This window comes from Zonotrichia albicollis, chromosome 16 (genome assembly GCF_047830755.1).
Source record: "Zonotrichia albicollis isolate bZonAlb1 chromosome 16, bZonAlb1.hap1, whole genome shotgun sequence".
NCBI lineage: Eukaryota > Metazoa > Chordata > Aves > Passeriformes > Passerellidae > Zonotrichia > Zonotrichia albicollis.
This window is the reverse complement of record NC_133834.1, coordinates 5,247,912-5,275,081: the sequence shown is the minus strand read 5'-3', so window position 1 is coordinate 5,275,081 and position 27,170 is coordinate 5,247,912. Positions and strand designations below refer to the sequence as shown.

The following is a 27,170-nucleotide window of genomic DNA, read 5'->3' as shown; positions in this document are numbered from 1 at the left end:
AGTGCTCTCTGCACCCCTTGCTTGTTCTTGTTCTTATTCCCTGCATTCTTCCTCCCAGTTCCTGTTTGCCTGTTTCTGCTTTCCTAGCTCATCCACCAGCCCAGTACCAAACATCAAAATAATCAACTTTTCTGCTGTGTTTTGCTTTCTTTGCTACATTGCTAAAGATTTGCTGGAAGATTTTTGGATTTCACTGGCAGGTGCTCATCTGCTGGAACTGGCTGCTGTCATCCTCCTACTGCCTGTCAAAATAAATCCTTTTCCTTCTCCACCTGTTTCTCCTTTCTTTCAGATATTCTCGTTCCTCCCTTCTGGCTTTCCCACCACCACCATAAACCAAATCTTTTCCTTCCCTGACTTATTCCCTTCCTTTCTCATCTGCATCTGTGTTGTGGATGTCTCACAGAAGATGTGAACAGAAACACACAACTCGAGTGCAAACTCTGAGAACAAAGTCCCGTCCCCAAATGCCCCAAAGGTCTCAGGCTCCATCTCAGCTCTACCACTGGAGGCAGCAGAAACTGGTGGAAAAAACCCTGTTTTGAGTAATGAACTTTGTTGGTTCGTGGAGTCCTGGTGCAGGCACACAGAGATGCTCTCCGAACCACCACCGTCAATAATAAAAATTACTACTACTACTACTACTACTACTATTACTATTATTACTATTATTATTATTATTATTATTATTATTATTATTATTATTAACCTAGTCTGGATGTAGTTACCCATAAAAATGCTGAACCTCCTTTTGAACTCTGTTCAGCTTTCAGCATCACACCCTCGCAGGGCAGTGATTTTCAGCCTACCTGGGTGCTCATGAAGATGTGATCATATTTTTCAGCATCTCTGAACTGATCTGGCTTTCCAGTTTCATTCATCACCAGGACATGGAGGAAGAGCTCCCTGCACGGTTATTTTATCCTTTTGAGTCCCACACAATCCTTGAGTCTTGTTGAATTACCACTTTTAACTTTCCCAGAGTTATGCTGCTTGTGAGTCACCTTTAGTGCTGAAAAAGTAGCCTCTCCTGGCAAGAAGATTAAAATCCTATTACTTGTTATTCATGTGTTATTTAATGATATTTTTTCCATTATGTATTTATTTATTTTTAAGTTACTTGCTTTGAATCTCGAGTTGGTGTTTATAATATTAAGTCTACTTTCCAGTTTGTTTTTCTAATTGGAATAAAATAAACATGGAATGGAATTTTCTAGTGGTTATTTTTATATTTATCAAAGGAATGACAAAAACAAACCTCAACAACTGATGACCAAACCCAAAAGCCAGTAATGCAGATGCACAAGATAAGAGCAACAAGGAAATAAAAAGCCCTAAAACTCCAATGTGTCCCTCCAAGAGGCCCATTGCTTCTCTGGTAATGATTTGGCATCCAGGTGGTGCTCATATAAACTCTGGCTTGAGGGAAATCTCCTCTCCACCCACAGGTATCTCTCCATCCATGGAGAAGGTGGGATGAATGCCTGTTCAATCAGTTTTTGAGGATGACAAACTCCATTTTGGGAGAGGAAATATCTTTTTGATGACTGGATGGCTGTGAAGACGAAATGCCACAATCTCATCCAAGAGAGAGCTCACATAGTTGAGGAGATTCCTCTAAAAAAATCTTTGCAGGGCCTGGAAGGAAACCTGAGAGAAATGGGTTTTGTTGGTGAGATGAGGAGCCAAATGGAATATGGATGAAAGGGAAATAAAGATGGAAGGAGAAGAGAGGAAATAAGGAGAAGGAAAATCAGTCACTGAGATGGGTACCCATAAAGGTGGATCCAAGCAGAGCCAGGGAAGTGGAAGGGGGTCAAATGGGAGATCAGAAAGGAAACAGCTGCAGAAAAGAGAAGATGTGGCCAGGAAAGGAAGGAAGGAAGAGAATGACAAGGAGGGACCAGCAGGAGAGATGAACAGGGTGGAAGAAGCTTGGAGAGACAAAGGAAACAAGAATAGGAGAGAGGGGAGGAACCAAACTGTCCCCAGAATGAGGTGCAGCACCCCTCCTGCATCTCTTGGATGCTTTTAATGGGTGCCTGGAAGAATCTTCATTTATCAGGAATTCAATTAAGTGGAATGGTCGTTATTAATTTTATAGGAATTATTTGTACAGGAAAGCCTGGAGCGAGGCAAAGCCTCCCGGAGCCATTTCTCCTGTCAACACCCTGGGTCAGGTAGGCACTGGCAGCACAGACTCACCAGTTGAGATATTAATGAGATGCCTCTAGGTGCAAATGATAGTTTAATAGGTGTTAGTTACCAGGATTGCCCCTCGCCTGCACACGCCAGCACGCACAGCTCCTGACGAGCCTGCCTCCTTGTTAGAATAAGTAATTAGGATGTAGGAACACTCACTTTGACACTTTAATAAAGTGTCAGCCGTCATCAATTTAGTATTTAATAAAAATAAAATTAAATATTTACTGCATTTTTTAAAATAACGTTGTATTTAAAATATGTATTCCTCAAATTTGGAGGTTTTGAAATGAGGTCCTGCTAGGATGCTGGTCCTAAAAATAAGGTCCATGATTTCCTCTTGGGTTTTGCTTGCCATGTGGAGGAGGGACATTTTTATGGACAAGAAAATCCAGCAGCACTTGCAGAGAAGTGTTCTTATATGGGAGAAGAGAATGATGGAGATTCCTCCTCCATCTTCTGAACCTCCCTGTGCTGCCTGGAGACTAAGGATGAACAGAGCAGGCCCAGCCCAGACTGCCACTGCTGATGGCAGGCACTCACTGCCAAGGAGGCAGGGAAAACACAACTTTGCTCCTATTTCATTGGTACAACAGTCCTCCAAACCAGGTGTTGGAAAGAAAACAGAAGAAAATGCTGAAAATGAAGGCATGCTTTAAGCCTATTTCAGCCCAGGCATCAAATGGATTTTCTAGGGGAAAGTGAGTGGGTGTCTCTTACCTCTGGGTTGGTTTGGTTGCATTCCCATTTTCTGGAGCCCCAGCTGTCACACCTGGATCCTCAACCATTCCATGATTCCAGGCCCTTCATGACACCTCAATGAGGGTGACACACTTGGGCAGTGATTTGCTTGCTTTCTCATCCTCTGATCCTAATGATGACCCAAATTAAAAACCATCTCTGTTAGGGACTCAGCAAACCCTTTGCCACCAGCAACATCTGTCCCCCAGTTGGACATGAAGCCACTCTGCTGCCCCAAACACCAAGAGTGACATTCACTGAGAAGTTTGTCTGGTAGAAGTGAAGCCATCAGGGAGCAGCTTGGGGCTGAATCTCATTTTGTGCTCCACCAAAGGCTTCCTGGGAAGCCTCAAATAGGAACACGCAGACCCTCTAAGAAAAGTGTAGCTGCAAACAAGTCCTGACTGGAAGCCCTCACTCCCCACGAGCAAAATGAGACCCACAACACCCCCATCCTGTTGGAGCCAGCCAAAACGTGACTCCTTGCAGAGCCTACAAGGTGTTGCTCAGATGCAGAAGCAAAGGGAGCTCTGAAGACCCCAGGTGTGGTGGCAGAGCAGGGCAGGAGGTCTGAGGGTCCCACCAGCCTGGGCAGGTGATGGGGATGCTCAGCCCTGGCCCCACCAGGGAGAGGTGTTACCTTGGAGAGGAACTCCATGGCCAAACAGCTCAGCAGCTGCCCAGAGTCATTCACAAACCAACACCACGTCACTTGTCACCGAGGAATGCACCCGGCTCTGAATGGGTGATGCTGGCAGCCTCGCATCAATGTTTTCACAGGCAAATTCGTGCACTGACCTCCTCGTGAAACACGCAGCAAATGCCTGGAGTCTGGTTTACATCTGCCGTGGGATCCTGTTACATTCAGAACAACCCCTGTCAACGCTGAATCTGTAACAATCAATAAAGAGAGAGAGTTTGTTTGTTCGTGTTTTGTTGGTTTGGGTTTTTTATGTTTTCTCGTTCCTAATTGTGTTATTTTGCTACTCCAAGTTTTGCAAGTTTTGCAATTGGCTCCCTCCTCCCCTTCTTGTTTTCTTTTAGGACAAGCTGTCATCTTTTCACATCTTTTCACCAGGCCACTGCAAATGTAAAACTGTAAATTGCAGGACTGTGCAAATAGCACTAATAGCATTTGCATAAAAATTGGTTGCAAAGAGCAATTAGCACTTCATTAATAATCAATGAAGGGCCAATTTACACATTGCCCAAAAGCAAATTGTAAATTCAATTTTGTCTATAACTGAGCATTTGGTGCTGGGCTACTGTACAATGGTGCCAGGAGAGACCAGCACAGCACATTTAGAGTCAAATCTGTGAGCTCAGGTTTCCAGTGATCCCCACCATGGCTCTTTCAGAGGCCAAGCCAGCACCCCCTTCCCAATGGAAGGGAACTCCAGGAGGTTCAGAGGAAACACACAAATGTCTCCATGCTGCCAGTCCTGCTCAGATACATCCCTAGTGCCAGGAACATGGGTACTGCTTGTATGGAAGCCTTGTCCTGCCCAAACAGACCTTGCAGGGATGCTGAGGGAAAGGAGAGGTGCACAAAGAACAGCAGAGAGGTGTCATCACCTCTGTGCTGAGACCTGATCATCCTCCCACTGCAGTATCTGCTACTGCTCTACGACTGACAGCAGAACTCCTTTTCTCTAGGTCTGACATAATCCTTGAGGGTGAAGGGTTCCTACAAAGCCAATCCATCCACTGTTCCCTTTGTGGCCTTTCTGGGACACCCCAGATTTGTGTGTCAGAAAGACCAAACAGCCCCTGCTTTGTCACTTTGATTTCAGTGTCACAGAAGGGCTCCTGGTCCTGATTTGGCCATGAGGTGATGCATCCCCCAGCCCCTTCCTTGTCATGAATGGTGGCATCCAATAAACCGAGGCAGCTTAACCACAGCAACAACTTTCCCAGCCCCAAATTCTTTGCTATCTCATCCTCCACTTAAAAGGCACAGCCAGCTCCATTTCGTGAGCAGAGCCTGACTCTAAACCACTTGACATCTGAAGTTTTCTTATCACATTTAGCATGGATCTCATGAATCTGGTAAAAAGCTAGACGATCATTTAGCAGGGGTTGGTCGCTTTATCTATTTTCCATAATAATTTGAATATTATTACAATGGCACCTTTCATCTGGGGATATACATGCACTTTACATATGTTACATTAATTTCACCGATGAGCTGGGGAAGCACTCCTTATCCCTATTGTGCACATGAGGAAATGGAAGCACAGAGATGATATACTGCTTGCCCAGTATCACACAGGAAGTTTCTGACAGAGCCAGGAATAGAAATCACATCTCCCATGTCTTATGCAGAAGAATATCTTAAAGTCCCTGCCCAGTAACTGAGCCCTTAATCCAGGCTAAGACACCCACACAGGACCCACTTTGCTGAGAGCAGCACAGACACCCAGAAATGGCAGTGCCTTGCTCTGGGAGAGACTTGACTGATCCAAAATTTCCCCCACCACGAAGGCTGGAAGTGTCCTTTGCAAGGAGCAGCTCTGGGGGCTCAAAGGGAGAGAGGCTGCCTCTGAGAGTGGTTTCCATCTGAAGTGGATGTTATTAGTTGGTGTAAGCAGATGCTCGATGTGGGATGCTCAGGACTTCTCAGTTTTCACCCAGCAACGTCCCTGCTCCCTTTTTCCTGCCTGTTCAATCCACCTTTACCAAGAGATTGAATTTACAATGGACTTGAACACATTTAAATCCATTTATTGCAAAATTACTTTTCAATAATTACATCATTGTGCTGACTGTGTTGCATAATGAAATTAGCATGAGAGATATTAGAAAGAATATAAAATTATAAGACATATTGAAATACCTCTTTCCCCGTCTGCCTTTGCACAACCCATAGCTTAACTGGAAAACGAGCACTGCTCCTGGATGGGATTTAAATGCATCAAGTGTAATTTTATAAAGTTTTTTATATAAATTAATTATAATGGTTATTGCTGCTTTACATTATTAGACTGAAATTTGCCTCCACTTCAGTGCATTAAAAGAAAGCTGGATCCATTTTGCTTTTCAATACCCTGAATGTTCTCATGGCATGGAATCATCCTGCCCACCCTGACACCATCAGCACCTCTGAGATTAAAAGTTTTGGGCTCGTGTGGGACTGGCACTGCCCACCCTGGGTCCCAAACGCACAACCAGAGCCCTGGGAGCAGGCACTGGGGTTCTCACAGAGATCTTTGCCTGGAATGGGACATTGCACCCCTTCGAATCCTGATTTTTCTGCTCCATCTCTGAGCAATAGTAGGGATGGCTCAGGCTGGTTTTAGCAATCCCACCTCAACTGTGCATCTGAAAATAATTGGAGGCAATAAATCCATTGCCAAACCCATGCCATGGCACAGGTGAAGTGTCTCAGGGCAAGCACAGCCCATTTAGCTGACCACGGGCTGTTGGGTGTGTGTGGGAGCATCTCCAGAAGAGCTGGGGCCATCCTCAGGAAAAGCTCCTTTGAAAAAAGAGTTTGGACTCTTTAGACAGAGAGTTTGGGTAGTGATTCCTTTGCCATAGCTCCACATTCACATGTTGTTTTCCTCATCTAATTCTGGGCCATGCCTGCCAAACCAGCCCAGGAGAGGAGGCAGTGAGCTATGGGGTGGTTAACAAACCACTGGCCACGCTGGACAAACCACGGCCATGCAAAGCACAATGAAGACACAGTGATATGCTTTTACTGCCTCTTAATCCTCAATAGAAGTCTACTAATATTCAATTTGTGACATTATTTGCACATTGAATTAATCCAGAAACTAAAGGGCTAATGAGTTATGGAAAGTAGCACACGGTTTAATTGCAACAACAAGGGCCTGCCGGCCTCCCTCCAGTCAGGAATGCCTGGGTAAAAATAAAATTCTGCATGCACTGGTACACACCAGATGGGCAGGGAACAGCAAACTAAACAATGTGAACTAGCTGAATGACTATTCTTTTAAGAGCCCTAAGTTTTCCTTTTGTTTTCAGGTATGCTCCTCATGAAACAACAGTCATTGAGCGTAACGCAAAAAAGTCCGGATGACCAAAGGAAATGAAACTGACCATGAAAATAATCATAGGATCATTTGGGTTGGAAAACAAGCACAGAGTTCAGCTGTTAACCCAGCAATTCCAGCTCCATGACTAAACCAAAACCCTGAGTGTCACAGTTTCCTTACAGAAAAACACAAGGTCTTTAAGGGATATGTTCAAAACAAGAGAAGTCAGTTGAAGAACATATAGAATGAGAAGGGCAGCAGATCTTTCCAGCACATGATGCCACCAGCCCTTGGCAAAAGCTGCTGCTTTATTCAGTGTGCTCAACCCTCTGCACAAGCCTTACCCTGCAGCAGGACCACAGCCTTGGTCCACACCCAGATGAGTAAGAATTAGGACTCAAAAGTCAAACTGCAAAGCAGAAACAATCATAAAACTTTCCCTCTCCTCAAGCCCTCTTTTCAACCTGCTCTGCAGGAAAGGTCTCCCCACTGTTTCACACCTTTCTGGAACACCTGAATTTCTCAGAATGGGCCCAGCTTCCAGCCAGCAACACAGCACAGTCACAGTCTATGATACATCTGATTTCGGGTCAAATAATCAGAAGGAGGAGACTGCAATCAGCAATGGAGCTGATGGGAAGCATGAAGAGGAAAAAGAACAGGCTCACTGCCTGGTTGGTCGCCATTTCAGATGATTTAAAGCTCTTCCCAAAGCTTTTTACTGTGAAGAAAAGCCAGGAAAAGCATCTTCTGCATGGTATGTAGAAACTGTCTCTTCCTCAAATCCTCATGTGGCAGAAACTCAAACGTTTCTGTTATGCTCATGGTATGGAAAGTTGGCTTTCTCTAAGGTCTCCTCCAAATCTGGTCTAACAAACACATAAAAGAGCAAACCCAGACAAAATGCCTGAGCTTTGTTAATGGTCAACCCAAGCCAGTAGTTCCTGCATTTGTTCCCATCCTTTCCATCCTGCTGCTGCTTTCCCCAGCTGCTGGAACAAAAGCAAGATGGAGCTGCCAGCAAAGAGGGCTGGAGACCCTCATCTCAGATAGAGCCAGGAGCTCAGGAGTTTGCACCATTTAATAGAAAAAGTGAATAAATCTAAACAGCACTTAATTTATTGATGAAGTAAGAAAGACTGTTTAATGTGGAAAACATAAGCAAGATCAATAGCAGGGAGCACAAATAACTGAGGCTATTGACACTTAAGTATTTTAAGCCTAATTGCAGGCATATGCACTTTCTAAGGGTATCTCACCTTCTAATAGCACCCTTGAGATTATGGGGTTAATTGATGCAGCTGTTTACTCCTGGCTCACGTGGTCCAGATTGGGATTCCCTGGAGGATGCTATTAAACTAAAGTGTTTAATGAAGTGCTAAAGAGTGGAGTTTCTAATATTCTCTTCCCTTGAATGAAATTGAATAGGAATTGGAACCAACTTCTCCTCCCCAGGTGGGAACTGCAGCTCAGCATTGGAGTAAATCACCCTGTGCTCCTCACAGGGAGCTTTGTGGTGCAGGGGAGGAAGACCAGACCTGCTCAGGTCCAATTTTAGACCAACAATGTGGGGATACTTGTGGGTCTTTTTCCTCCCTAGTGACAGATGGAAGAGACCTAAAGACATGCTCCATTTTAGCCCTGCTGTTGGACAAGGAGTCTGAGGAAGCCAATGCCACTCCTGTGGCTTTTCAGTGTGATCCTGGGCTTCTCTCTTTTGGGATGGAACCAAATTCCAAAGGATTTGGTGTCCATTTGGGAAGGAGAACAGATAACAGCACCCATGATGACACTGGCCTGGATATTTCAGTTCAATGGCAGCAGGACAAAGCAAGACTGCCAGAAAAGAGGCTCTTTAACCAGTCTCTATTTGTAACTTGCCCCAGGCTGGTTTGGTACCTTTGAGGACCAGGTCTATGCCTGCATACCGTGTGTTTCCCAGGCGGACATCCCTGGTCAAAGGGCTCGGCCTCCCTGTGCCCATCCCACAGTGCACAGCAGAGGGCTCAGCTGCCTCTGTCCCTGTAATGGGAATGTCTTGGCTCTTCACCTCCATCCACCACCAGCAGCTCCTCCCAGGTGAGCCCTGCAAAGCAAAGCAGGTAATGAAGGAGATTTCACCGCTGCAACCCTTTCCCATCACCCAGACCCTGCCTGGAGGGGCCTTGAGGCCTCCTCTGCCAGGGCCCACCCTCAGCTCCCCCTGAGCAAGGCTGGTAATTGCTGTGAGGCAGAAATTGCCTTCTCCATTTGGCTTTTCCAGCCTGAAGGGGCACACAGACATTGGGCCTGATAAGGACAGGGAGTGAGGGGCAGGGGGCTGCTCTGCCTGGCTCAGCCCATTGACCTCAGAGCCTTGGAGCTCCTCCCAAGGAATCAGGTGCCATGCACAGACCCTTTAAAATCATCCTCTCCCTTCACAGCAGCCTTTCTACTGCAACTCGAGATTTCCTTCTCTTTTAAAATCAATTAGTTTGAAGCAGTTTTACAAAAGCCTTTCTGCAGCACAGCTATTCCCAGTGAAAATGCTCCTTCTATTGCCTCCATCCACATTTCACCTCCCTTGGGAGGGCCACAGAGATGGTGAGAAGCAAACATCATGTTTGTAGCCCAGATAATGTTACCAACTCCACTGAAAATGCTTCCAGGAACAAGCATGCTGACTGGAGTGTGCAGAATGTGGCTGCGAGTGTGGTGGGTTAGCTGGGCTGGTGTTCTCAATGTGTTTGCCCACAGATTCCAGAGGGAACCATCAGGAGTTGTGGGAGGTAACCAAGGAAAGCTGGTTTGCTGTCAGTCAGCACGGATTCTGAGTGTTTGGAGAGGTCTGCACATGCATTGTGAAAAGCTGGGGGTTCTGTGGACCCAAAAAACCTGAAATCATGGGTGAGGTGGGTTTGGGGCTGTTTCTATCCCATGAAGGAATGTGTCAGAAGGAATGTGGAACAGAAAGAGGCTATGAATTCTGGGTTGGATGGGGGTAATCTGCAGGAGAAAACCATAATCCACCTCAGAACAAATCTGAGTCTGCTTCCTCCTCCCCTTATGTCCAGGACCTCGTGGTTTTGAGACAATGTGCCTGGAGCTGGAGAAAGGGAGAATTTCCTAAGGCAGCAGGCTAAGGCCATAGCCACACCAGCAGCTCCTGGGAAAGTCTCCATGTGACTTCCTCCCAGTCCAGCAAGCCACAACTGCCCTTCCAAACCCACAGGACATTTCTCTTCTGCGACACCCACTGTGAGGGCAGGCTTAAGCTAAGCTGGTTTATTTCACAAATGCTGCCAGGCCAGCATATCACCAAACAGTGAGGCTTTGCTATGTGCAAACTCATTAAACCACTGTAATTTAATTGCTTGCAATTGTCCATCCATCCTCTGAACCCTGCCCTCCCTGCAGCACAGGGCACAGAGGATCTCCCATCCCTGCAGCCTCCCCTGCCCTTGGCAGAGCAGGACTTGTGGTGGCAGAAGGGACAACACACAGTCCCCAGCATTGGGAGAGCAAAGTCATTTGTGGTGCAGAAGAGAAATGAAAACAGCCAAAAGGCTGCAACAGAAAACCAGGCAGAGAGGAAAATTAACTAAGAAATATGCAGTCTTGATGTCGATTCACTAAAGAATATTTATTGTCCTCTCACACATCTTGCTTGCTCTCCTAACAAATATAATATTTTTGAAAGAAAGTCTCTCTTTACCACTGCTGTCTCTCTCGTGCCCTTTCTCTGTCTCACCAGCTCTGTCTCTGTCTCTCTGATACCAACTCTGACAAACCGTGCAATTCTGACGGAAAATTCATTAGTCGTCCCTTTTTTTTTTTTCTTCCCCATTTTCCCAGTCAGCTTCGCGCCTGATCTGTCAGCCTCTTCCATCCTGATTATCTGGAGACGCCAATTTCAAAGAGACATCTTAATAGTGATGTCAACGAATTAATTAGATGTGTTAATGAGCTAAAAGCAACCCAAATTAAATTAATGCAGTAATAAGCACAGACAGCAAAATTAGCTCCAATTTCTGTAAATGATTCTGAACTGTACACAACATCTCATCCTGCTAGAACATTACCATCCCCCAAAGCTAATCAAGAACTCCAGTGCAATTAACTGCTTAATTACAAAACACACACACAGCTCATAGATCCAGCAGCAGGAGGGGTGCGCTGGGCTGGGAGCGAGCGGGGGAAATTCTCTGCAACAAACCCTGCACGTCAGCCCTTCCACAGAGGCTTTGCCCCCACCAAAAACACCCCCCAGGCCCCTCAGAGAGGGGGATCAGACAGAGGGCACACACAGGGTCAGGAAGGTGGCCAGGTGAGCTCCTCAGGAGCATCCCCTGTGCTGGATGCCACCATGGGAGCCCCAGTGTGGCCAGGGATGTTCTCCGGGCCAGGAGCAGAGTTGTGCCCACAGCCCCACCTTGGTTATTGTGTTTATCAGGCTGGGGGCTGCGTGGAAAAGCCTAATTGTCCAGCTCTGCTCAGCTCCCCCTGGGATGAGAGAGGAGCCACTAATAGCTTTGCAGAGCTGCTCAGGTATCTGATTAGCTCTAATTGCAGCTGGAAGACAGAGGGAAGGAGTAGGATAGTGCTGTGGACAGAGGGAAGGGGAAGAGGATGGTGGAAATGGGGAGGAAGGAAGGGCTGGGGGGGAATGGATGGAAATCCCTGGAGGCACACAGGAAGGAGAGAGAATGGAGAGGCCAACAGAGAAATTATGGATGCAGACAACAAAAAGAAGGACAAACCAGACAAACAAAGAACTGAAGGCAGAAACAAAGGGAAGGAAGGCAAGACAAAGAGGGCTGCATGCTGCCAGGCCCTGTGGAGCAGCCAGGGCAGGAGACTTGGTGGATACAAGAGTGGGTCTTGGACAGGCCCCATCCTGGCCCTGCAGAGCTGGGATGTGCTGGAGACACAGCTGCCTCATCATGGGACGACACAACCAATTTGGAGGTTGTGAAATCATTAGTCCACCCCACAAATGAAGAATATCTACAATCAAGATGAGGGCTGAGATTCACTGTGACAAACATATCTGTGTTTCCCCCCCCCCCCTTTTTTTTCCCTCCACCTTTTATTGCAATTAGTTCAGTCTGTTAATAAGCAAAGGATATTTTTACTTAATTTCAGTTCCAGTTAATTGATTCAAAAGCGAAACCCAGCAACTGAGTTAATTGATCCATGTGTCTTGTGCTGCAGCGGCGAGGAGCTCTCCGGGCAGCTGCCACGGCTGGGGCTCAGAGCAGCACGGCAAGGACGGCAAGGATGGCAGAGATGGCAGGGATGGCAGGCACGGAAGCAGCAGAGCCCCTGCCCTGAGCGTGGGGGCCAAGCACCACCCCAGCAGCTGTGCCACTCACCCCTTGGTGCAGAAGGAGCTGCAGGAGGGTGGCCTGTGCACGCCTGCCATGGGAGTGTGCCAGCCCCGTGTGTGTGCTGCAGCACAAGTGCTGGTGCCAGGGAGCTCAGTGAGCAGGATGCCCTGGCTGGCTCCATCCACAGGGATGTCCAGCCTGGCACATTGTCTCTGATGGGCACAGCAGGAGATGGTGTTTTGGAAAATGTGCTGCCCCTGCTGCTTTCCACTTCCATTGTGCTCCCTGATATTGTATTTGCAGGGAGACCCCGACGAAGGAAGGAATGATGAGGAGGACTGCCGCTTATCAAAAGGCTAATTAATTACTTTATTATGCTATATTATTCTATACTATATTGTATATTACTTTTTATATAATACTATATTATTATACTATATTACATATTTATATATATATGTAACATATTATATATCATTTTATATATACTTACATATAATATTATAGTATATCTATAGTATATATATAATACTATAGTATAACTATAGTATATATAATTTTATATATACTTTATATATAATACTATATTAATATACTATATTACAGATTACTTTATATATAATACTGTATTATTATTATTTTATTATACTATATTATTCTATACTATATTACATTACATCTAAACTGAATCTGCCAAGCACTCAACCCTGCACACACTGCACAGAATATCGTGACTGATACCTGACAATCCCAACACACACACACACTTGGTCCTGACAGGCCAAGGAAACAAAACACCGTCACTTTGGGTAAACAATCTCCATGTTGCATTCTACTACAGGCACAGCAAATTATAAGAATTGTTTTTCCTTTCTCTGAGGTTCAGAGAATGTGAAACCCAGAAATATTCTTGGGGAGAAGTGTGCCTTGCTTTTCTCTGTGCAGAGAAATGTGGTGACACCCTGAGCTGCTTTGGCAGAGATGCTGGAGGGTGCATGCTTGGCCAGGGATTTTAGCTGCTACTTATAAAGCTGTTTCCATGAGTTTGTCTAATCCCCTTTTCCTCCTGTGGCAGTAAGTTCCCAAAGTTCACTACCTGCCGTGTCCAGAAGAGCTCTTTTATCTATCTCAAACCTAATCTCTCACTGTTTTCAATTGAGTGCCTCTTGTTCATGTATTTACAGGATTTGGTGAAGAACCATTCTGTGTCCAGATTATCCACTGCCTTCAGGATTTCCTAAATCTAAGCCAAATCTCCCTTCAGCCTTTTCCACCTCTGCCTGGCAGTCAGCACCATCCCTTACCTGCCTTGTGTCTTGTCACAAGGGCCTGGTCCATCTTTTCTCTGCAAAACTGGATCTCCATCCCCATGAGTTCAACACAAGAGTCTCCTGTCCCTGTGCTGCTGCTGCTCAGGGTGCTCACAACCATGAGCAGCCAACACTAAGCACCATTTTCAATCACAGAATCAAAGAATAATTTGGGTGAGAAAGGACCTTTAAGATCACCAAGCCCAACCATTAATTTAGCACTGCCAAAGTCACCACTAAACCATGTCCCCAAGTGCCACATCTACAGGTTTTCAATACCTCCAGGGATGGTGACTCCAACACTGCTCCAGACAGCCTTGTTCCAGTGCTTGACAACTCTTTGGTGATGAATTTTTTCATAACATCCAATCTAAACCTCCCCTGGTTCAACTTGAAGCCTTTTTCTTTCATCCTGTTGCTTGTTACTTGGGAGAAGAGACCAAACCCCTCCTGGCTACAGCCTCCTCTCAGTGAGTTGTAGGGAGTGAGAAGGTTCCCCCTGATCCTCCTTTTCTCCAGGCTGAGCTACAGCTCCCTCAGCCACTCCTGATCAGGGTTGTGCTCCAGACCCTTCCCAATCTCTGTTATCCTTTTCTGGACTTGATTCAGCCCCTCAATGTCTTTTTTGGGTTGGTGGGCCCTGAACTGAACCCAGGATTTGAGGGGCAGCCTCGCCAGTGCCCAGCACAGGGAGATGATCACCATCCTCATTCTGCTGGCCACATTATTGCTGATACAAGCCAGATGTCATTGGCCTTTTTGGCCACCTGGGCACATCTGGTTGGGGTTCGGGCAATGTTCACCATCATCCCCAGGCCCTTTTCCACTGGGCAGCTTTCCAGCCACTCTGCCCCAATTCAGTATTGCACAGTCAGTCCTGCTGCTGCTTTTGGGATTTTTGGTTTCATGGCTGCAGGCAGAGCCAGCCTCCACCCTGACCCCACAGTCCTGCACAGCCAGGACCTTGCAGTTGAGGTTTGAACAGGCTGAGCAGGCTGTGGGTCACACCTGAATTTATCAGCTGGGTTAGAATCCAGTGCCAATCCAGTTCACAGCTCTGCAAGTTGTTTCCTTTAGCAACAGCTCCCCTTCCTGAAATACCTGTTGATGCAGGTCTCCTGAGCTTCCTACAGGCTGCTGCTGTTCCTCTTGCCTATTCCTCCTGATAGCTCCTCAAGTCAATTCTCAACCACCTAATCATTTCCAAGGGAAAGACAAAGCTCCTGGGGCAGATAAACCAGAACTGTCAAACACTTGAAGAGCACAAGCCATAAATTGCATCTCTCAGTAATGGGCACAGTGCAAACAAGAACACCCAGGCTACAAAACCAGGTTTGAAACAAGACATAAATTGTGCCAGAGATAAACAAAAAGCCTTTGGGCTTCCTCTGCACCATCCTGGGAACCTGGCAGGATCAGGCCATATTCAGCAGGCAGCCCAGCATCTCCTGAGGTATGTAATGGCCATCCCATTCACAGATGCTCCACATCTACTCATTTTTAGTAAACAAAACTTTCCTGGCAGCTTCATGGCTTCAGAAAAGAGTCAAAATGCAAAACAACCCATCTCAAAGGCTACAGCAGAGGTTTTCTAAACTTGGCTTGCTTGAGGCACAGAGAGACACGGTGAGTGCATGGTACAAACCCACAGCAGAGTGTGCTTGAGGCTGCTCTGCTCCTGAGCTGTGCAGGGGCCCCTCCAGCTCACTCCACTCCTGCTCTGTGGCACTGGGAGACCCTGAACTGAGACACCATGAAACAGGGACCCTCTGTTCTCCTCATGTCTCTGCCTTCACATCCATCTCCCCTCCAATGCAATGGTGGGATGAGCCATCCACGCCATGCTTGGGCACAGCCGTGAGTTCAGATCTCTGAGAAAAACTAAAAAGTTGTTGTGTTCCCTGCTGATGAGTAGGAATGAATTTGGAATAAAAATCTGCATCGTTGAGCATACTGACTATTTTGTGCCTGGCCACTTTTTTCTTACTCTTATGTAGGAGTTACATTTTTAAGACAAATAATGCATTTTCAAAGGGACATTAAGGATGTCATTGCAGCTTCTGAGGGCTGCATGCCATGGCATTGAGGACTAGAGGTAGAGAGACAAATTCCTTGGTCTCTGCATCTGCAGTGTAGCTAAGGACTTTTCTAATGAAAGAGGGTCATAAAAAATAAGATTTTTCACAAAGTGCATGCTTAAACATTCTGCAGTAGGGCCTAATAGCAAGCACTCTGTGCTGGGAGTTCAGTGTGGTGCAGTTTCCCCTCTTCCCAATTTTTAAAATAGGATATTGCAATGCACTATCCATGAGGAAAAATCAATAGATGAAAGGCTGGGCAAGGAGCTGAAGCTTTTTTTTTTTGAGTGTGATTGGCTGTGAGAGCCCCCAGCATCTCTGAGGAATGAGGTGCAGGTCCCAGCCTTTCAGCCAGAATTTGAAATAAGGGCAATCCTTCCCTTGTCAGAACCAGCAGGGACAGTTTGCTTTTAGTGCTCATTGGGAAAAGTTGAAGGGAAAGGGAGCTCTTAAATAATGCTGCAAATTACCCTCACTTTAGAATGCTAGTCCTTGATTTGTCAGCCTATTTTTGAATAATTTACAGTGGATTTGGCAGGTTGCTGTGATATACAGTGTAATATGCATGTGGAACTCTTTCAAAGCAGAAGTTAATACTTTCCAGGAGAAAAAGGAAATAATTGTGTCAAAACAAGCCCTAACCACTGAGGTTTACCTGTTTCCTAATACACAGGAGTTTGCAAACATGACTGCCATTAAAGCAAACGAGACACACACATATGAGTCTGTCTGCCTTGAGAAGAAAATATTCTTCACAAGTGCCTTTCTTGGTGTTGGATGATCAATCCACCATCTGCCTTTATTTATTCATGATTTCTCAGACTACTACAACAATATTGACATTAAATACAGCTTTGGCTTATTAATTTTTTTCATTCATATGTATTTTAAGTCAATTTTATTGACTTCCCCTTGGCTTGCTCTTTTAGCTGTTTGCTTGTTTTCCTGGCCTGCTACTTTGTGCCTACCCTTACATCCATTTCCAATATTTTCTTTCCAGCTCCTTCCTTCTCTTCCAGGTAGCCACCAGAGAGTAATTTTCTGTTCCAGGTGCTGTGGATGAGCTGAATTCAGACCTGTTGACCAGACTGAATATTTCCCCAGCTTTGGGGGCAGATTTGGGGCAGTCCTGCTTATCCCAGGATCACTGAGCCTCCAGCAAGGATCTCTCAGACCCTGTAGCTGTTCCAAAGTGATGGCAGCAGGACACCCACATCCCAAACAAACTATCATTCTCCCCCACACTGGGCATATGCAGATATGTCATTATTCTCAGCAGTATTTGTGAAACTCAGGACAGGCAGTTGTTAATTATATTTGTCCCCTTTCCTTCTCATTGCCCCAGGATCCAAGGCCTGGCTAGGGCTGCACATTTGATAGCCAGCCCTGATTTTGACCTGTCCCTTCTCTTCCTCATCTTCACCCCTTCACTGCTTCATCCCAGTTTCAAGCGACAACTAAGTCACAAAAGGCTCCCAGCCAAGGACCAAGTCTCCTTTCAGTGATTTCAAGAAAGACTTTTTCTGCAATAATTTTCAAGTTTTGGATCTTGCTCTTAATATGTTATCCTTATGGAAGGAGACAAATCTCATTCTACCCCAGCAATTCACAGCCCTACACCCTCCAAAAGGTCCATGTCCACTTTAGGGAGTATTGTTTCCTGGAAGGTGTTTTTCCTGCCTCTCCAATAATCTTCCTTTTCCCTGCCTCTCCAATAATCTTCCTTTTCCCTCTGTTTCTGCAGATTTATCTTGCCCATGTCCCTCACGAGTCCTTACTTGTTCCTCTTTGTGTTCTGCTCTCTGATCACTGCTTCCCCTCTTGTCAAATTCTGCACTTGTGGAGTAACAACCTGTCACATTCATAACCTCTTTGCACCAAAAATGTTCTTTGATCTGTGCAAACTACATTTGATGCTGAAATCCTTGATATTAATATCTTTTGTTTGTGTGTCAGTGTTCTCTAGAATCTAATTAAGCAATGTTTTGAGAGCATTGTATATGTTTGAACAATTTGGCAGAGCAGACAATATGAGCTATTGACCTGCAAGGATAAATTGTGCTTGCAGATTCTAGGAATTCACACGTGCATGCTTCTTGATGCTGTTTCTCCTGAAATATGTGCATTCAGAACGAGGCCTTGCTTTGTAATAATATCTGCAAGGCTTAATCAACTATCTGCTCATGCTCTTTACTGTAATTGCACTGGCAGTTACAGTAGGGCACTACAGAGGTAGGTTTAAGCTACCAACACACCCAATATTAAAATAAAATAAAGAACAAGTTCTACCCAAGCACTAATAACAGAGATTATTCAATCAATATCCTCTCCTTATGAATGAATAGGCTAAATTGCCTTGGAATGATGTAAAGATTGACAAGGCAGGGGTCAGCCTGATAGAGCTACTTACCCTGATTTGACTGGAGTGATTTGAAAGGTGGCACTGAATGGCAGCAGGGTCAGGTGCCAAGCAGGTCCTCTCAGAGGGGCACAGTGGTTCTGGGGGATGCTCAGGACTGGCAGCAAACACAGCACACCTCTGCTGGATTGGACCTGGAGAGGGGCTTTAAAAGAGGGAGGGAGGGAAAAAGAGAGCAGCAAATTGTAGTAATGAGAATTGGAGAGATGATTCAGCTGGGTGAGGTGGGTGAGGAACTGTGCCCACACTCACTGCTGGCCCTGCTCACTGGGACAGGTCTGGTGGCTTAGGGCAAGAAAATTGAGGAAAATTGGGCCATTCTGAGCTTACCCCACCTTGACACCTGCTCAGATGTAGCTACCAGGTAAGAGCAGCTCCCAGTCCTGCCTTTGGGGCCAGGCTTCCCCATCCCCATATTTGCTGTTCAGTGGAGGGTGCAGTACCAATACAGGGGCCTTATCTCATTGCTTAGATCTCTTTAGGGAACTGAAATCAAGGACTTCAGGATATCAGTGATACCCACCAGGTAGGGCTGGAACACTGAGGAATGGCTCCACAGGACTCCACAATACTGGCCTGGAAGTGAGTTAGGGTCAGCCTGGGAGGCAGGCACATTTTGAGTGGTGGGGCTAACTCACCCTAAACCAGCTGCCCAATGCTGTCTGTGCTCCTGGAGCAGCAAGCTCAGACCTCAGGCTGTGTGAAATAAGGAGCACTCTCACACTGGGGAGGTTTGATGGAAAAACAGGCAGGGGTTTATTATCAACCTCACCATCCCTCACCTCTGTCCTGCTGGTGCTGAACTCCAGAGTCCCCAGGGCTAAATTCATGCTCCAGACCAGGGCCACCAGCTGACCGAGCCACACTCTTGGGCAGCCCGGTCCCTCCTGCCAAAACCATCATCTCCCCACAGCTGATTCCTCAGCTGGGCACTGGCACAGCCCTGAGGCTGCCACAGAGGCTGCAGGGACAAAAACATTCCCTGATGAGAATCTGAGCTTTCCTAACACTGACCTCGTTTGCTGGGGGGTTTTGCCTCCCTTTTCCTGTGAGCAGATAACATCCCAGGGCTGTGCACAAATATCCCTGCTTTGCACGGTGCTTTGGGCATGGAGCCTTCTCCACGGTGAGACTTTGCTCGTGGTTCTGCATGGGGAGAAACTCCCCTGGAGTGCAGGGCTTTCCCACATTCGGGCATCCCAGAAACCCTCCAGAAAAAGGCTGGGCTCCTCCAGAAACAGCACAGTGCCATCTATTGGCTTCCTCACCCTAACATGGATCAGAACCCTTAAAAAGTCCTGGGAAATCTGAGAAAAGTGGGGGGAAAAAGAGTTATGTGCACCCTGGCTTTCCCCAAGTTTCTGCCTGTCGTTCCCACTAACTCCTGCAGGCAGGCATGGTAGGTCTGGCAGTGGGAATATTTTGTTTTTCCATCTGATGCCTGGCGTTGTGTGTGAGCTGCCCTCTGGGCCCTGCTCCCCCAGCCTTATGGGGCAGTGACAGCTCAGTCCCCTGGGGGATGATTGTCCTCCTGATAATTCACTGCCACCACCACCAGGCTCCTCCAGCACAACTTCCAGAGCTCTTTTCCAGGTGGAAATGGGGAATTTATCAGGGATGCTGCATGACCCTGCTGGCAGTGCTGAGGTCCAGAAAGCCTGGACAAAGGGACAGCACAGACAATCTGTGTCTGGAGCTCATGTATCTGCATGGTAAATCCTAAAAATCTGACTTTGACACAGCAAACTGAGCAGAAATGGCCATTTCCTGAAAAGGCTTCAGTCCAGCATGCTCCTGGGTGTAGGAATGAGAGCTGTCCCCTGTCCCTGGGCTGGCTTACTGTGTTTTACATGGGAGCACCTGCACTGAGGTGGTGGCTGGATTTATCACTGTGCTCACACATCAGCTTCAGAGCTCGAGGATGATTCAGGTTGAATGACTGTGAACAAATGAAGATTATATTACCACTGTACAGGATTAAGGAATCACTGCTCCAAACATTTTTCATTGTATTAAAGAAATTAATGAAAAAATGCCAAAAGAAAACTGAAATTCCTAATGGGAGTTAAGAAAGGATTTTTTTCTAGTATTTTTTACCCCCTTTTCTTACTAGAGGAGAAGATTTTGTAAGTAAACCAAGAGATGGTGTCCCCAGAGAGGCACTGAGGGTGCTGCCTGAGCCAAGCAGAAAGTTCAGGATCCAGTGCTGATCCTGCACAACCTCCCCTCCTTCCTTGAATTTTCCACCTGAGAATGCACAAGATAACCTTGCATTCCCCTCCAGTTCACAGGAGCAACCCAGGCCTTCATTAGTTAATACCTGCAAATGTAATTTGGGGATGTAAAGTGTTCCATAAATGTGAAATATTATTATTGCTATAAAAGAAGAAGTGGAAAGAAACAGGGACAAAGTTCAGCTGAAGAGCTCTCTTGTTACTGATAAAACAGGGTCTTGAATGATGGATGGATGGATGGATGGATGGATGGATGGATGGATGGATGGATGGAAAGTTTACACCATTTCCACACAATGCAATTGTCACCTGGAGTAGTTTCACTGTAAGTTCACTCGTGTCCAGACTGACCATGTTTAGTTGGGAGTGGCCTGAGCAGCAGAGAGGACAAGAGATGGTGGAGCCAAAGTGTCCCCATCCACATCTGTCCACCCTGGAGCCGAGCTGAGGGCTCTCTCCCCATCCCCATCCCCAGTGTATTTGCAGCAGCAGCTCTTTGCTGTTCTCCACCCAGAAATGGCATTTTCCCCTCTGGGACATCCCTGCAGATGTCCCTGTGCTCAGGACACAGCCCTGGGGCTTCAGTGGCCACAGGCCAGACACCGGGGAGCCAGCCAGCCTGAGGGAAAGCTTCTAATGTTTTCTACATTAATATTAAGTGCAGGGAACGTTTGAGTCACTATTTCCAAGCTGAGATGTTGCGCTTGTTTCTGCAGTCTCGCAGGGGATGAGCTCCAGCCACCAGGATTTCTTTCTGGACTATGCTTTATAATTTTTGGAACCTAAGTAGACCTAAATTTTAAAGGAAATTATTTCCTCATCTCCTTCATCACTAAACCCTCAAATATTTTTGAAATTCACAAAGGGCAGCAGCCATTATTTTGTGCACAGCCAAAGCCAATTAAATACAGCTTGGCTTTGCAGCAGCAACCCAGTGGTCCAGGCTGAATTTTGGGAGTGAGGTTTCTGCACACCAGGGTGAGCCTGAGTGAGGCAGTGGCCAAATCTGTGCCTCAGTTTCCCTTTCCATGAGATGCAGCCAGCACCTACTGACCCATGTGCAAAAACACTTCCTAAACCACGCATGAAAGGCCCTACACAAGTAGTTATTAATATTAATAATAATAATTGTTGTTGTTACTAAGCCAAGTATAAAAATAATTTTTCAGAGAAACAAAGTGCCCTGTCTCGTGGTGATAGATTACATGATGCTGGAAATTACTCACAGTATGAAGCTGGTTTCCACTCTGGTTCTTTTCAATAAATTATAGACTGAGCCCCAAGTGAGTACAGTTTACCAAAGAAAATTCAAAACAGGCAGAAAGTATATTCTCCCATCAATTGTGCTCACAACCATTTGGGGTTTGCTCCTGATAAGGAGTTAAATATCCCCCAGCAGTTTCCCAGAACCTTTTCCTGGGGCTGGTGGGGACATGGTCGGGCAGATGGCTCTGTACTGTGCAAAGGGAAATGGGGATCCTAGTGCGGATGGATAGAAGGGGACATGTCCCATATCCCATGTCCTATGTCCCATATCCCATGCCCCCCATGTCCCATATCCCATATCCCATGTCCATATCCTATATCCTATATCCCATATCCCATGTCCCAAATCCCATATCCCATATCCCGTGTCCCATATCCTATGTCCCATATCCCATATCCCATGTCCCCCATTCCATATCCTGTGGCCCAAATTCCATATCCCATACCCCATATCCCATGTCCTATATCCCATATCCTGTGTCCCATATCCCGTGTCCCATATCCCGTGTCCAGTGTCCCATATCCCATGTCCCATATCCCACATCCCATGTCCCAAATCTCGTGTCCCATATCCCATGTCCCAAATCCCATATCCCATATCCTGTGTCCCATATCCCACATCCCATGTCCCCATGTCTCATATCCCATATCCCAAACCCCATGTCCCAAATCTCATATCCAATGTCCCAACCACCCCCTGGGTGTTGCTCCTCCCTCTCCCGCTGCTCCCCACGCCTCACCGGGCACGGCTGCATCTCCCCTCTCCCCACGCTCTATTTCCAACTCCCATTTTTGGGGTTCCAATCCCATCCCTACCAGCTCGATCCCTTCCAGCTGGGGCCGCCGCTGCTCGCGGGGTGCCAGGGCTGCCCGCGGGCAGGTGCGGGGCAGAGCGCAGCATATGCCGCGCCTTTGGCAGCGCTCAGCTGGGGCCTGGCGCCGCTCGCAGGCACCATCTGGCCCTGGCAGCCCCGAGGAGCCTTCCCTGGCAGTGCCAGCCCGGTGCCAGCGCGCTGGGCACGGCCGCGGGGCCGCGGGCGCCGGGCGGAGATGGGAGATCCGGGGGTTCCGTGCCGCTGGTCCCGGGGGGAGCGGAGCCTTTGGCAGGGCCTTGGAGCAGCTCGGGCATCGTCTCCTGTGCCCGCAGGTCCCTCCAGCATCGGGCGATGGGGAGGCGGCACACGGCGGGGAGCGATCCCTTTGGGGATCCTGCACATCGCATCCTGCTTGCAGCACCTGGACCTGCTGGTGTGGGCAGCACAGGAGGCACAAATGGGAATTATTTATGGCTAAATGAATCGCTCTGCCTGTGGTCTGCCCTGAAAGCTGAGCCGTGCCTCCGACTGGCACAGAACACCTGGGATAGGGGCTATGTGTGTGCAGTATCCTGGCTCCTCCTCCCTGAGGAAGTACCAGCACTAAAACCATTTCTGGGTGGCTGGAGTAAGGTCAAAGGGAATTCAAACAAAACCAAAACCAAATACCCCAAATAAAATAAAAATTTTAAAAGCCCAAAAAAAACCCCAAAAAACAAAACAAAGCAAAACAAAAACAAAACAAAAAACCCACAACAAAACAACAACAACAAAAAAAACCAAACCAAAAATAAACAAAAAAAACCCCCTCCACACCTGAAGCCTGCCTGGCATTCTAACAAAGTCCACGACAGCAGAGTCCATGGCTACTACAAATCTGTGCAGGATATGTCCCACTCAAGGACTTTAGGATAAACCTAAGCCCATTTGGTTTGCTTTCCATGATGCTCCCATGTTTTGCCTGTGCTGTGATCACAGCTCTCTGAATCCCATCCACCCTCCAGGCAAGCCCTGCTCCTGCCATCGCTCCCAAATCCCTTCCCACTGAGGATTGGCAGGAAAAGGGTGGCATGAGTACACATGAGCAATGCCAAACTCTGGGACCAGCTCTGGCCTGGAAATACCTGAGGTGTGGGGAGAGATGCTTCTGCTCCCACTGAGCTGTCCAGCAGTCCCAGCTCTCTGCCAAAATGTGGTCACAACTTATAAAAACACAAAGGAAAAGGGCACAGAGAGGCTGCAGGGACAAGGGCTTCCCTCCCTCCTGTGCAGTGAGGGGCCATTCCCACAGGCTGACAGGAGACAAAACTTTCTGCAATGAGCTGTGCTTGCAAACATCCAGTCTTCCCCTGGGGAAAAGGGTTTCCCCCACCTCCTCAGCTGTAGCAGCAGCAGCAGTTGTGAGTCAGCAGGGAGATGTGTATTTTAGCTCCCAGAATGATTCTTTCTGACCTGCTCACCCTTGTGGTGGCCCCACTGCAGCAAACTGCCCCTGATCAATGACCATAGGGGCAATCCTCACCTCTGTCTGTCCAGGCACCTCTCCCAGCTCAATGAAAATTCCCTTCTCTTCCTAGCCAGTTCCACCAGAAACTGGCGCATCCCTAAAAGCAACTTGCACCCACAGAAAGTGGCAGTGTGACATCAGCACATGCAAATGACTTCTTTTGTGTGTGTTCAAAGTCAGAGAACATAGCTCTCTAAGTGCCTTGGAGCCCGGGACCCCGCGGTCCTGGGCAAAGCTGTGCATCATCTGTGCAACTGCACAGAAAATAAGCATGCAAAGTCACGGCTGCAGTGGAGCAGAGCCTCTCACAGGGTCCATTTGCTGCTATTTGCCAGCAAATTCTGGTTGCAATTGCACTGACATAAACCCACTGCAAGACACGTGTCAGTGATGCCACACCAGAGCTCAGCAGTGCACCTGCCAGGACCCATCAGTACAACCCCAAATCTGACCTCTCTTTCCCTTGTATTGAGAAGGAAACAGTCTGATTTCTTCCTTGCCAGAAACTGACCCCCAAATGCAAACAAAACTCAAGTTTTGCTAGATCCTTGTGTGCCAGAAGCTGTGAACTCTAAACAGCAAAGTGCTGCCTATCCTGCAGACTGCTTTGTGTAGCATTGATATATCTACCTATACCTAAATAATAAATATATATATGTACTACACAACTGGCTATTTTGCATGTAGAACAGCTTAAAGACAGGCTAACCCCAAACTTACTTGAAGCCCTTTAGCTCCCAGGCCTCTCTAACAGCATGGCCATCCCTCTGGGGTCTGTCTAGCCTGGGAGGATGCTGACAAAGGAGAAAGAAGAATGACAGATGCTCCCTGTGCACAGAGGCAAATAGAGATGGGATGAGGGGAAAATGGGAGCCTAAAGGGAAAGAAAATGAGTGTGCACACACACACACACATATGCACACAAAGACAGGCAAGACAAAGGCAAGGGGGACAAGCAAAAGGAGGGGATCTGGAGAAACCACCCAACGTGCTTGGCAAGGGCTCTTGATGAGATCCATTCAGGACATATCTGCATTGGTGAACCAGAATCCTGACACTGGTCCCTTTGATAAATATTTATCGTGCCTGGCTCTCTATCACTTCAGTTTCCACCAGATTAACCTCGATTCTTCCAACAGAAAATGCCCTGATGTTCTGCCTGACACACACACCCCACACTGACCTTCCCTCTCTGATTCCCCAGGGCTCTTGCTCCCCTTCAGCTGAGGGAAAAATTTGCTCTCATCAATCAGGACTGGATTTCTCCCATGCCATGTAAATAATTTAGAGGCACAAGCATCCATGGCACTGCTTATGTGAAGCCCAAACCCAGTGCCAGGAATCTTGGGAAAAGGGCCCAATAATATTGTACCAGTCCAAAGTAATTAAAGTGCATCATTACATATAAATTTGTAATTAAACACTTTAACGTAATCATCCCGCACAGCACGATTCCTGATGAATTAATTAAAAGAACTCCAGAAATTAATGTTTTACTTGTCACCATTGTTGTGCTAGCTGTAGCAGTCTCCCTGACTATTCCTGCAGCATGTTGTGAAGTAATTATATAATTACTGGGGAAGGGGAAGGCCCAAAGTCCCAACAGAGGAGAAACCTGAAACAAAGTGGAAACAGCAGCCACAATAGGCAGAAGCAGTGCCAGTCTCCCCCATCCAGCCCCAGCAGAGGGGAGTTTGCAAGAGGAGGGGAGTGATGAGGTTTCCATCAGCTCTGCAGCACAAATGTGCTCTCCCAGGTGGGAACATCTTGCTCACACCCATATGTGCATGTGTGGGGATAGCTCCTGCGCTCTCCTGCTGTCTCAGAATTCCTTCTCCCCACACAGAACTCCTTGACAAGCAGAAGCAGGGTGGTCACACCAACAACTGTCCCTCTCCTTGTGTGTCCATCTGTTTCCCTGCCTAAGTTTCCCCCCTTTCCACACCATCCTCCTCCAGCTCAGGGTTGGTGCCTGAAAGGGGATGTTCTTCCCACCCCGCTCTCCATCCAACCCTCCTTCCACCCAGACCTCCTAAAATCCTTCCTTTCTGCCTTACATTTCACTGAGCTTCAACTTCCTTTCTCCATCCCTGTAAGATACAACACATCCTCTACTTTGGATACTGCTGAGCAACCTGATCCCCCCAAGACCCAGCCACATTCCTCTCCTCTCAATGGCTTTAAGTTCCACCAGCTGTGTGTCCCCCACTCCTGGCAGCACTGAGCACCAGGCACACTGCTGCCTCCTGCAGCAGTGGAGGGGTTAAGGCTGGGCTCAGATTGAGTGTTGGATGCAGTGGGTGTTTGTGCCAGGCCATCCCTGTATGTGTGTGTGTGTGTGCATACATCTGCACACAGCGTGAGCCCTGCTCCACAGCAGCTCCCCTGGGATGCACTCAGGGCATTCCTGCAACACCAAAGCCCTGGGCTTTCCCTGCTCTGCATGAAAAATGCACAGATGGGTGAAAGGAGGAGCCCAGAGGTGCCCTGCCCTACCAGGGCTGGGTGTGAGGAAGGGCTGCCCAGCCTCAGCCCAGGGTGGCACAGAGCTCAGTGTCCCTCAGCACGGTGCCCTTGTGTGAGCAGGATTTCCAGCACTGTGCAGACACAGTGGATTCACATTCCTCTTTGCTGCTGGGGCTGCCAGCATCTCCAGCCACAGGGACTGATGGATGGGGTTTGCCCAAGAGGGGTCCCCAAGGAAAATCTCCCTCTTCTGCCACTCCACAAGCTGGGTGGGGAGCAGCAGGGGTGGCAGAGTGACCACATAGCAGCAATGTGGTTAGTCCGTAGCTGGAAATCCCCAATAGGGCAAAGAATCTCCTGTTGTGCATTTCCATAAATTATATTCCCAACACTGGTTCCTACTGTGCTCCAGGAATATCCCTTATTATGCTGGGCACCACCCCTGGTCTCACCTGGTTGCCCAAAGCTGCCACATGGTGAGAAGTCTCTGCTTTCAGCCTGTGCCTTGGCATGGCAGCAATCGGTGGCTTTGGGGTTTCCCTTTTTGTTATTTTCTGCACAGCCAAAAACAATTAAATACAGCCTGTTTTTACAGCAGCAAGGCAAGGGCATCAGGCAGAGTGGGAAAGGCTTGGAAGAGATGACAGTGCCTTCTGGATGAAGGTCCCAGCAACTCCCCATCCAGGCTCAGGCACTCATGCAGTGTGTGACTCTGTTTCCCCATCCAGAGATTATGCTTAACTGGGGCTGTATTAGTTAACATTTGTACAGCTCTTTGAAAAAGTAAAGTGTTTGAGGCTTTAAATCCTGCCAGTGGGAACA

General features: G+C 47.4%; 1 long non-coding RNA gene across 7 annotated transcripts in view; it reads right to left on the bottom strand.

Moving 5' to 3' along the window:
* LOC106629404 (uncharacterized) overlaps nucleotides 1-27,170 on the bottom strand; it is a 71,583-nt gene that overhangs the window by 42,296 nt on the left and 2,117 nt on the right. For 3 of the 7 annotated variants that reach the window (XR_012582860.1, XR_012582861.1, XR_012582866.1), the window contains exons 1-6: nucleotides 18,843-22,059; nucleotides 18,052-18,205; nucleotides 8,873-9,030; nucleotides 3,742-3,834; nucleotides 2,923-3,073; nucleotides 810-1,030 (exon numbers count right to left, since the gene is read on the bottom strand). This is a non-coding gene — a long non-coding RNA (uncharacterized LOC106629404). Of the gene's footprint in view, nucleotides 1-809; nucleotides 1,031-2,922; nucleotides 3,074-3,741; nucleotides 3,835-8,872; nucleotides 9,031-18,051; nucleotides 18,206-18,842; nucleotides 22,060-27,170 lie in introns of those variants that run through there. The other 4 variants (XR_012582865.1, XR_012582864.1, XR_012582862.1 and 1 more) reach the window with 3 other exon arrangements.